Source organism: Oryctolagus cuniculus, chromosome 18 (assembly GCF_051225735.1).
Source record: "Oryctolagus cuniculus isolate XC-2025 breed Fujian yellow rabbit chromosome 18, ASM5122573v1, whole genome shotgun sequence".
Lineage (NCBI taxonomy): Eukaryota > Metazoa > Chordata > Mammalia > Lagomorpha > Leporidae > Oryctolagus > Oryctolagus cuniculus.
The window spans coordinates 34,407,392-34,419,687 of record NC_142884.1 but is presented as its reverse complement, the minus strand read 5'-3'; positions in this window follow the sequence as shown (position 1 = coordinate 34,419,687).

The following is a 12,296-nucleotide window of genomic DNA, read 5'->3' as shown; positions in this document are numbered from 1 at the left end:
GTTTTCTAGGAAGAAAGCTTCAGAAAACTGAGAAAACATGATATTTCTTTCTGTAAACATGACATTGGATACATTTGCCGAACAGGAAGATTGTGCTTTTCTACAAAACCACTTTCACGGTGATTTTTGGTTAAATTTCACCCGAAATCCACAACAATTTGTCCAGATACTCCTGGATGAAAACAAAACTATCTGGTGATTTGTAGCTATCTCAATCCCAGATCTTGCTACAGCCTCTGTGTGTGTTTGTGTTTTCTGGATATTTTCTATGGACTTTAAGGTTTGGAATGCATTTTAGCAGGACCCTTTTTGTTTTCTGCTGGCAAACGCTAATTGGTTCCACCTGGAGTCAAATCCTCCACACATTCGAGTTTTCTAGGAAGAAAGCTTCAGAAACCTGAGAAAACATGATATTTCTTTCTGTAAACATGACATTGGATACATTTGCCGAACAGGAAGATTGTGCTTTTCTCCAAAACCACTTTCACGGTCATTTTTTGTGAAATTTCACTTCAAAACTACAACAATTTGTCCAGACACACCTGGATGAAAACAAAACTATCTGGAAATTTATAGCTATCTCAATCCCAGATCTTGCTACAGCCTCTGTGTGTGTTTGTGTTTTCAGTACGTTCTCTATGGACTTTAAGGTTTTGAATGCATTTGAGCAGGACCCTTTTTGTTTTCTGCTGGCAAACGCTAATTGGTTCCACCTGGAGTCAAATCCTCCACACATTCGAGTTTTCTAGGAAGAAAGCTTCAGAAACCTGAGAAAACATGATAATTCTTTCTGTAAACATGACATTGGATGCATTTGCCGAACAGGATGACTGTGCTTTTCTCCAAAACCACTTTCACGGTCATTTTTTGGTTAAATTTCACTTCAAAACTACAACAATTTGTCCAGATACTCCTGGATGAAAACAAAACTCTCTGGTGATTTGTAGCTATCTCAATCCCAGATTTTGCTACAGCCTCAGTGTGTGTTTGTGTTTTCTGGCATTCTCTATGGACTTTAAGATTTTGAATGCATTTCAGGAGGACCCTTTTTGTTTTCTGCTGGCAAACGCTAATTGGTTCCACCTGGAGTCAAATCCTCCACACATTCGAGTTTGCTAGGAAGAAAGCTTCAGAAACCTGAGAAAACATGATATTTCTTTCTGTAAACATGACATTGGATACATTTCCCGAACAGGAAGATTGTGCTTTTCTCCAAAACCACTTTCACAGTGATTTTTGGTTAAATTTCACCCGAAATCCACAACAATTTGTCCAGATACTCCTGGATGAAAACAAAACTATCTGGTGATTTGTAGCTATCTCAATCCCAGATCTTGCTACAGCCTCAGTGTGTGTTTGTGTTTTCTGGATATTCTCTATGGACTTTAAGGTTTTGAATGCATTTTAGCAGGACCCTTTTTGTTTTCTGCTGGCAAACGCTAATTGGTTCCACCTGGAGTCAAACACTCCACACATTCAAGTTTTCTAGGAAGAAAGCTTCAGAAACCTGAGCAAACATGATAATTCTTTCTGTAAACATGACATTGGATACATTTGCCGAACAGAAAGATTGTGCTTTTCTCCAAAACCACTTTCACAGTGATTTTTGGTTAAATTTCACCCGAAATCCACAGTACTTTGTCCAGATACCCCTGGATGAAAACAAAACTTTCTGGTGATTTGTATCTTTCTCAATCCCAGATCTTGCTACAGCCTCTGTGTGTGTTTGTGTTCTCTGGTTATTCTCTATGGACTTTAAGGTTTTGAATGCATTTCAGGAGGACCCTTTTTGTTTTCTGCTGGCAAACGCTAATTGGTTCCACCTGGCGTCAAACACCCCACACATTCAAGTTTTCTAGGAGGTAAGCTTCAGAAACCTGAGAAAACATGATATTTCTTTCTGTAAACATGACATTGGATACATTTGCCGAACAGGAAGATTGTGCTTTTCTCCAAAACCACTTTCACGGTCATTTTTTGGTTAAATTTCACTTCAAAAATACAACAATTTGTCCAGATACTCCTGGATGAAAACAAAACTCTCTGGTGATTTGTAGCTATCTCAATCCCAGATCTTGCTACAGCCTCTGTGTGTGTTTGTGTTTTCTGGATATTCTCTATGGACTTTAAGGTTTTGAATGCATTTTAGCAGGACCCTTTTTGTTTTCTGCTGGCAAACGCTAATTGGTTCCACCTGGAGTCAAACACTCCACACATTCGAGTTTTCTAGGAAGAAAGCTTCAGAAACCTGAGCAAACATGATAATTCTTTCTGTAAACATGACATTGGATACATTTGCCGAACAGAAAGATTGTGCTTTTTTCCAAAACCTCTTTCACGGTGATTTTTGGTTAAATTTCACCCGAAATCCACAATAATTTGTCCAGATACTCCTGGATGAAAACAAAACTATCTGGTGATTTGTATCTTTCTCAATCCCAGATCTTGCTACAGCCTCTGTGTGTGTTTGTGTTTGCTGGATATTCTCTATGGACTTTAAGGTTTTGAATGCATTTGAGCAGGACCCTTTTTGTTTTCTGCTGGCAAACGCTAATTGGTTCCACCTAGAGTGAAACAGTCCACACATTCGAGTTTTCTAGGAAGAAAGCTTCAGAAACCTGAGAAAACATGATATTTCTTTCTGTAAACATGACATTGGATACATTTGCCGAACAGGAAGATTGTGCTTTTCTCCAAAACCACTTTCACGGTCATTTTTTGGTTAAATTTCACTTCAAAAATACAACAATTTGTCCAGATACTCATGGATGAAAACAAAACTATCTGGTGATTTGTAGCTATCTCAATCCCAGATCTTGCTACAGCCTCTGTGTGTGTTTGTGTTTTCTGGATATTCTCTATGGACTTTAAGGTTTTGAATGCATTTTAGCAGGACCCTTTTTGTTTTCTGCTGGCAAACGCTAATTGGTTCCACCTGGAGTCAAACACTCCACACATTCAAGTTTTCTAGGAAGAAAGCTTCAGAAACCTGAGAAAACATGATATTTCTTTCTGTAAACATGACATTGGATACATTTGCCGAACAGGAAGATTGTGCTTTTCTCCAAATCCACTTTCACGGTGATTTTTGGTTAAATTTCACCCAAAATCCACAACAATTTGTCCAGATACTCCTGGATGAAAACAAAACAGTCTGGTGATTTGTAGCTATCTCAATCCCAGATCTTGCTACAGCCTCAGTGTGTGTTTGTGTTTTCTGGATATTCTCTATGGACTTTTAGGTTTTGAATGCATTTTAGCAGGACCCTTTTTGTTTTCTGCTGGCAAACGCTAATTGGTTCCACCTGGAGTCAAACACTCCACACATTCGAGTTTTCTAGGAATAAAGCTTCAGAAACCTGTGAAAACATGATAATTCTTTCTGTAAACATGACATTGGATACATTTGTCGAACAGGAAGATTGTGCTTTTCTCCAAAACCACTTTCACGGTGATTTTTGGTTGAATTTCACGCAAAATCCACAACAATTTGTCCAGATACACCTGGAGGAAAACAAAACAATCTGGTGATTTGTAGCTATCTCAATCCCAGATCTTGCTACAGCCTCTGTGTGTGTTTGTGTTTTCTGGACATTCTCTATGGACTTTAAGGTTTTGAATGCATTTTAGCAGGACCCTTTTTGTTTTCTCCTGGCAAACGCTAATTGGTTCCACCTGGAGTCAAATCCTCCACACATTCGAGTTTTCTAGGAAGAAAGCTTCAGAAACCTGAGAAAACATGATATTTCTTTCTGGAAACATGACGTTGGATACATTTGCCAATCAGGAAGATTGTGCTTTTCTCCAAAACAACTTTCACGGTGATTTTTGGTTAAATTTCACCCAAAATCCACAACAATTTGTCCAGATACTCCTGGATGAAAACAAAACTGTCTGGTGATTTGTAGCTTTCTCAATCCCATATCTTGCTACAGCCTCTGTGTGTGTTTGTGTTTTCTGGATATTCTCTATGGACTTTAAGGTTTTGAATGCATTTCAGGAGGACCCTTTTTGTTTTCTGCTCGCAAACGCTAATTGGTTCCACCTGGAGTCAAACACTCCACACATTCGAGTTTTCTAGGAAGAAAGCTTCAGAAACCTGAGAAAACATGATATTTCTTTCTGTAAACATGACATTGGATACATTTGCCGAACAGGAAGATGGTGCTTTTCTCCAAAACCACTTTCACGGTGATTTTTGCTTAAATTTCACTTCAAAACTACAACAATTTGTCCAGATACTCCTGGATGAAAACAAAACTATCTGGTGATTTGTAGCTTTCTCAATCCCAGATCTTGCTACAGCCTCTGTGTGTGTTTGTGTTTTCTGGATATTCTCTATGGACTTTAAGGTTTTGAATGCATTTTAGCAGGACCATTTTTGTTTTCTGCTGGCAAACGGTAATTGGTTCCACCTGGAGTCAAATCCTCCACACATTCGAGTTTGCTAGGAAGAAAGCTTCAGAAACCTGAGCAAACACGATATTTCTTTCTGTAAACATGACATTGGATACATTTGCCGAACAGGAAGATTGTGCTTTTCCCAAAACCACTTTCACGGTGATTTTTGGTTAAATTGCACCCGAAATCCACAACAATTTGTCCAGATACTCCTGGATGAAAGTAAAACTATCTGGTGAATTGTAGCTATCTCAATCCCAGATCTTGCTACAGCCTCTGTGTGTGTTTGTGTTTTCTGGATATTCTCTATGGACTTTAAGGTTTTGAATGCATTTTAGCAGGACCCTTTTTATTTTCTGCTGGCAAACGCTAATTGGTTCAACATGGGGTCAAATCCCCCACACATTCGAATTTTCGAGGAAGAAAGCTCCAGAAACCTGAGAAAACATGATATTTCTTTCTGTAAACATGACATTGGATACATTTGCCGAACAGGAAGATTGTGCTTTTCTCCAAAACCACTTTCACGGTGAATTTTGGTTAAATTTCACCCGAAATCCACAACAATTTGTCCAGATACTCCTGGATGAAAACAAAACTATCTGGTGATTTGTAGCTTTCTCAATCCCAGATCTTGCTACAGCCTCTGTGTGTGTTTGTGTTTTCTGGATATTCTCTATGGACTTTAAGGTTTTGAATGCATTTTAGCAGGACCCTTTTTGTTTTGTGCTGGCAAACACTAATTGGTTCCACCTGGAGTCAAACACTCCACACATTTGAGTTTGCTAGGAAGAAAGCTTCAGAAACCTGAGAAAACATGATATTTCTTTCTGTAAACATGACATTGGATACATTTGCCAATCAGGAAGATTGTGCTTTTCTCCAAATCCACTTTCACGGTGATTTTTGGTTAAATTTCACCCAAAATCCACAACAATTTGTCCAGATACTCCTGGATGAAAACAAAACATTCTGGTGATTTGTAGCTATCTCAATCCCAGATCTTGCTACAGCCTCAGTGTGTGTTTGTGTTTTCTGGATATTCTCTATGGACTTTTAGGTTTTGAATGCATTTTAGCAGGACCCTTTTTGTTTTCTGCTGGCAAACGCTAATTGGTTCCACCTGGAGTCAAACACTCCACACATTCGAGTTTTCTAGGAAGAAAGCTTCAGAAACCTGTGAAAACATGATAATTCTTTCTGTAAACATGACATTGGATACATTTGCCGAACAGGAAGATTGTGCTTTTCTCCAAAACCACTTTCACGGTGATTTTTGGTTGAATTTCACGCAAAATCCACAACAATTTGTCCAGATACACCTGGAGGAAAACAAAACAATCTGGTGATTTGTAGCTATCTCAATCCCAGATCTTGCTACAGCCTCTGTGTGTGTTTGTGTTTTCTGGATATTCTCTATGGACTTTAAGGTTTTGAATGCATTTTAGCAGGACCATTTTTGTTTTCTCCTGGCAAACGCTAATTGGTTCCACCTGGAGTCAAATCCTCCACAAATTCGAGTTTTCTAGGAAGAAAGCTTCAGAAACCTGAGAAAACATGATATTTCTTTCTGTAAACATGACATTGGATACATTTGCCAATCAGGAAGATTGTGCTTTTCTCCAAAAAACTTTCACGGTGATTTTTGGTTAAATTTCACCCAAAATCCACAACAATTTGTCCAGATACTCCTGGATGAAAACAAAACTGTCTGGTGATTTGTAGCTTTCTCAATCCCATATCTTGCTACAGCCTCTGTGTGTGTTTGTGTTTTCTGGATATTCTCTATGGACTTTAAGGTTTTGAATGCATTTCAGGAGGACCCTTTTTGTTTTCTGCTCGCAAAAGCTAATTGGTTCCACCTGGAGTCAACCACTCCACACATTCGAGTTTGCTAGGAAGAAAGCTTCAGAAACCTGAGAAAACATGATATTTCTTTCTGTAAACATGACATTGGATACATTTGCCGAACAGGAAGATGGTGCTTTTCTCCAAAACCACTTTCACGGTGATTTTTGGTTAAATTTCACTTCAAAACTACAACAATTTGTCCAGATACTCCTGGATGAAAACAAAACTATCTGGTGATTTTTAGCTTTCTCAATCCCAGATCTTGCTACAGCCTCTGTGTGTGTTTGTGTTTTCTGGATATTCTCTATGGACTTTAAGGTTTTGAATGCATTTTAGCAGGAACCTTTTTGTTTTCTGCTGGCAAACGGTAATTGGTTCCACCTGGAGTCAAATCCTGCACACATTCGAGTTTTCTAGGAAGAAAGCTTCAGAAACCTGATTAAACATGATATTTCTTTCTGTAAACATGACATTGGATACATTTGCCGAACAGGAAGATTGTGCTTTTCTCCAAAACCACCTTCACGGTCATTTTTTGGTTAAATTTCACTTCAAAACTACAACAATTTGTCCAGATACTCCTGGATGAAAACAAAACTATCTGGTGATTTGTAGCTACGTCAATCCCAGATCTTGCTACAGCCTCTGTGTGTGTTTGTGTTTTCTGGATATTCTCTATGGACTTTAAGGTTTTGAATGCATTTTAGCAGGACCCTTTTTGTTTTCCGCTGGCAAACGCTAATTGGTTCCACCTGGAGTCAAATACTCCACACATTCGAGTTTTCTAGGAAGAAAGCTTCAGAAACCTGAGCAAACACGATATTTCTTTCTGTAAACATGACATTGGATACATTTGCCGAACAGGAAGATTGTGCTTTTCCCAAAACCACTTTCACGGTGATTTTTGGTTAAATTGCACCCGAAATCCACAACAATTTGTCCAGATACTCCTGGATGAAAGTAAAACTATCTGGTGAATTGTAGCTATCTCAATCCCAGATCTTGCTACAGCCTCTGTGTGTGTTTGTGTTTTCTGGATATTCTCTATGGACTTTAAGGTTTTGAATGCATTTTAGCAGGACCCTTTTTGTTTTCTGCTGGCAAACGCTAATTGGTTCCACCTGGAGTCAAATCCTCCACACATTCAAGTTTGCTAGGAAGAAAGCTTCAGAAACCTGAGAAAACATGATATTTCTTTCTGTAAACATGACATTGGATACATTTGCCGAACAGGAAGATTGTGCTTTTCTCCAAAACCACTTTCACGGTGATTTTTGGTTAAATTTCACCAGAAATCCACAACAATTTGTCCAGATACTCCTGGATGAAAACAAAACTGTCTGGTGATTTGTAGCTATCTCAATCCCAGATCTTGCTACAGCCTCTGTGTGTGTTTGTGTTTTCTGGATATTCTCTATGGACTTTAAGGTTTGGAATGCATTTGAGCAGGACCCTTTTTGTTTTCTGCTGGCAAACGCTAATTGGTTCCACCTGGAGTGAAATCCTCCACACATTCGAGTTTTCTAGGAAGAAAGCTTCAGAAACCTGAGAAAACATGATAATTCTTTCTGTAAACATGACATTGGATACATTTGCCGAACAGGAAGATTGTGCTTTTCTTCAAAACCACTTTCACGGTCATTTTTTGGTTAAATTTCACTTCAAAACTACAACAATTTGTCCAGATACTCCTGGATGAAAACAAAACTATCTGGTGATTTGTAGCTTTCTCAATCCCAGATCTTGCTACAGCCTCTGTGTGTGTTTGTGTTTTCTGGATATTCTCTATGGACTTTAAGGTTTTGAATGCATTTGAGCAGGACCCTTTTTGTTTTCTGCTGGCAAACGCTAATTGGTTCCACCTGGAGTCAAATCCTCCACACATTCGAGTTTTCTAGGAAGAAAGCTTCAGAAACCTGAGAAAACATGATATTTCTTTCTGTAAACATGACATTGGATACATTTGCTGAACAGGACGATGGTGATTTTCTCCAAAACCACTTTCACGGTAATTTTTTGGTTAAATTTCACTTCAAAACTACAACAATTTGTCCAGATACTCCTGGATGAAAACAAAACTATCTGGTGATTTGTAGCTATCTCAATCCCAGATCTTGCTACAGCCTCTGTGTGTGTTTGTGTTTTCTGGATATTCTCTATGGACTTTAAGGTTTGGAATGCATTTGAGCAGGACCCTTTTTGTTTTCTGCTGGCAAACGCTAATTGGTTCCACCTGGAGTCAAATCCTCCACACATTCGAGTTTTCTAGGAAGAAAGCTTCAGAAACCTGAGAAAACATGATATTTCTTTCTGTAAACATGACATTGGATACATTTGCCGAACAGGAAGATTGTGCTTTTCTCCAAAACCTCTTTCACGGTTATTTTTTGGTTAAATTTCCCTTCAAAACTACAACAATTTGTCCAGATACTCCTGGATGAAAACAAAACTATCTGGTGATTTGTAGCTATCCCAATTTCAGATCTTGCTACAGCCTCTGTGTGTGTTTGTGTTTTCTGGATATTCTCTATGGACTTTAAGGTTTTGAATGAATTTTAGCAGGACCCTTTTTGTTTTCTGCTGGCAAACGCTAATTGGTTCCACCTGGAGTGAAATACTCCACACATTCGAGTTTGCTAGGAAGAAAGCTTCAGAAACCTGAGAAAACACGATATTTCTTTCTGTAAAGATGACATTGGATACATTTGCCGAACAGGAAGATTGTGCTTTTCTCCAAAACCACTTTCACGGTGATTTTTGGTTAAATTTCACCCAAAATCCACAACAATTTGTCCAGATACTCCTGGATGAAAACAAAACTAGCTGGTGATTTGTAGCTATCTCAATCCCAGATCTTGCTACAGCCTCTGTGTGTGTTTGTGTTTTCTGGATATTCTCTATGGACTTTAAGGTTTTGAATGCATTTTAGCAGGACCCTTTTTGTTTTCTGCTGGCAAATGCTAATTGGTTCCACATGGGGTCAAATCCCCCACACATTCGAATTTTCGAGGAAGAAAGCTCCAGAAACCTGAGAAAACATGATATTTCTTTCTGTAAACATGACATTGGATACATTTGCCGAACAGGAAGATTGTGCTTTTCTCCAAAACCACTGTCACGGTGATTTTTGGTTAAATTTCACCCAAAATCCACAACAATTTGTCCAGATACTCCTGGATGAAAACAAAACTATCTGGTGATTTGTAGCTATCTCAATCCCAGATCTTGCTACAGCCTCTGTGTGTGTTTGTGTTTTCTGGATATTCTCTATGGACTTTAAGGTTTTGAATGCATTTTAGCAGGACCCTTTTTGTTTTCTGCTGGCAAACGCTAATTGGTTCCACCTGGAGTCAAACACTCCACACATTCGAGTTTTCTAGGAAGAAAGCTTCAGAAACCTGAGAAAACATGATATTTCTTTCTGTAAACATGACATTGGATACATTTGCTGAACAGGAAGATGGTGATTTTCTCCAAAACCACTTTCACGGTCATTTTTTGGTTAAATTTCACTTCAAAACTACAACAATTTGTCCAGATACTCCTGGATGAAAACAAAACTATCTGGTGATTTGTAGCTATCTCAATCCCAGATCTTGCTACAGCCTCTGTGTGTGTTTGTGTTTTCTGGATATTCTCTATGGACTTTAAGGTTTGGAATGCATTTGAGCAGGACCCTTTTTGTTTTCTGCTGGCAAACGCTAATTGGTTCCACCTGGAGTCAAATCCTCCACACATTCGAGTTTTCTAGGAAGAAAGCTTCAGAAACCTGAGAAAACATGATATTTCTTTCTGTAAACATGACATTGGATACATTTGTCGAACAGGAAGATTGTGCTTTTCTCCAAAACCTCTTTCACGGTTATTTTTTGGTTAAATTTCCCTTCAAAACTACAACAATTTGTCCAGATACTCCTGGATGAAAACAAAACTATCTGGTGATTTGTAGCTATCCCAATTTCAGATCTTGCTACAGCCTCTGTGTGTGTTTGTGTTTTCTGGATATTCTCTATGGACTTTAAGGTTTTGAATGAATTTTAGCAGGACCCTTTTTGTTTTCTGCTGGCAAACGCTAATTGGTTCCACCTGGAGTGAAATACTCCACACATTCGAGTTTGCTAGGAAGAAAGCCTTAGAAACCTGAGAAAACACGATATTTCTTTCTGTAAAGATGACATTGGATACATTTGCCGAACAGGAAGATTGTGATTTTCTCCAAAACCACTTTCACGGTCATTTTTGGTTAAATTGCACCCGAAATCCACAACAATTTGTCCAGATACTCCTGGATGAAAACAAAACTAGCTGGTGATTTGTAGCTATCTCAATCCCAGATCTTGCTACAGCCTCTGTGTGTGTTTGTGTTTTCTGGATATTCTCTATGGACTTTAAGGTTTTGAATGCATTTTAGCAGGACCCTTTTTGTTTTCTGCTGGCAAATGCTAATTGGTTCCACATGGGGTCAAATCCCCCACACATTCGAATTTTCGAGGAAGAAAGCTCCAGAAACCTGAGAAAACATGATATTTCTTTCTGTAAACATGACATTGGATACATTTGCCGAACAGGAAGATTGTGCTTTTCTCCAAAACCACTGTCAAGGTGATTTTTGGTTAAATTTCACCCAAAATCCACAACAATTTGTCCAGATACTCCTGGATGAAAACAAAACTATCTGGTGATTTGTAGCTATCTGAATCCCAGATCTTGCTACAGCCTCTGTGTGTGTTTGTGTTTTCTGGATATTCTCTATGGACTTTAAGGTTTTGAATGCATTTTAGCAGGACCCTTTTTGTTTTCTGCTGGCAAACGCTAATTGGTTCCACCTGGAGTCAAACACTCCACACATTCGAGTTTTCTAGGAAGAAAGCTTCAGAAACCTGAGAAAACATGATATTTCTTTCTGTAAACATGACATTGGATACATTTGCCGAACAGGAAGATTGTGCTTTTCTCCAAAACCTCTTTCACGGTCATTTTTTGGTTAAATTTCACCCAAAATCCACAACAATTTGTCCAGATACTCCTGGATGAAAACAAAACTATCTGGTGATTTGTAGCTATCTCAATCCCAGATCTTGCTACAGCCTCTGTGTGTGTTTGTGTTTTCTGGATATTCTCTATGGACTTTAAGGTTTTGAATGCATTTTAGCAGGACCCTTTTTGTTTTCTGCTGGCCAACGCTAGTTGGTTCCACCTGGAGTCAAACACTCCACACATTCGAGTTTGCTAGGAAGAAAGCTTCAGAAACCTGAGAAAACATGATATTTCTTTCTGTAAACATGACATTGGATACATTTGCCGAACAGGAAGATTGTGCTTTTCTCCAAATCCACTTTTACGGTCATTTTTTGGTTAAATTTCACTTCAAAACTACAACAATTTGTCCAGATACTCCTGGATGAAAACAAAACTATCTGGTGATTTGTAGCTTTCTCAATCCCAGATCTTGCTACAGCCTCTGTGTGTGTTTGTGTTTTCTGGATATTCTCTATGGACTTTAAGGTTTTGAATGCATTTTAGCAGGACCCTTTTTGTTTTCTGCTGGCAAACACTAATTGGTTCTACCTGGAATCAAATACTCCACACATTTGAGTTTGCTAGGAAGAAAGCTTCAGAAACCTGAGAAAACATGATATTTCTTTCTGTAAACATGACATTGGATACATTTGCCGAACAGGAAGATTGTGCTTTTCTCCAAAACCACTTTCACGGTGATTTTTCGTTAAATTTCACCCGAAATCCACAACAATTTGTCCAGATACTCCTGGATGAAAACAAAACTATCTGGTGATTTGTAGCTATCTCAATCCCAGATCTTGCTACAGCCTCTGTGTGTGTTTGTGTTTTCTGGATATTCTCTATGGACTTTAAGGTTTTGAATGCATTTTAGCATTCAAGTTTTTGTTTTCTGCTGGCAAACGCTAATTGGTTCCACCTGGAGTCAAACACTCCACACATTCGAGTTTGCTAGGAAGAAAGCTTCAGAAACCTGAGAAAACATGATATTTCTTTCTGTAAACATGACATTGGATACATTTGCC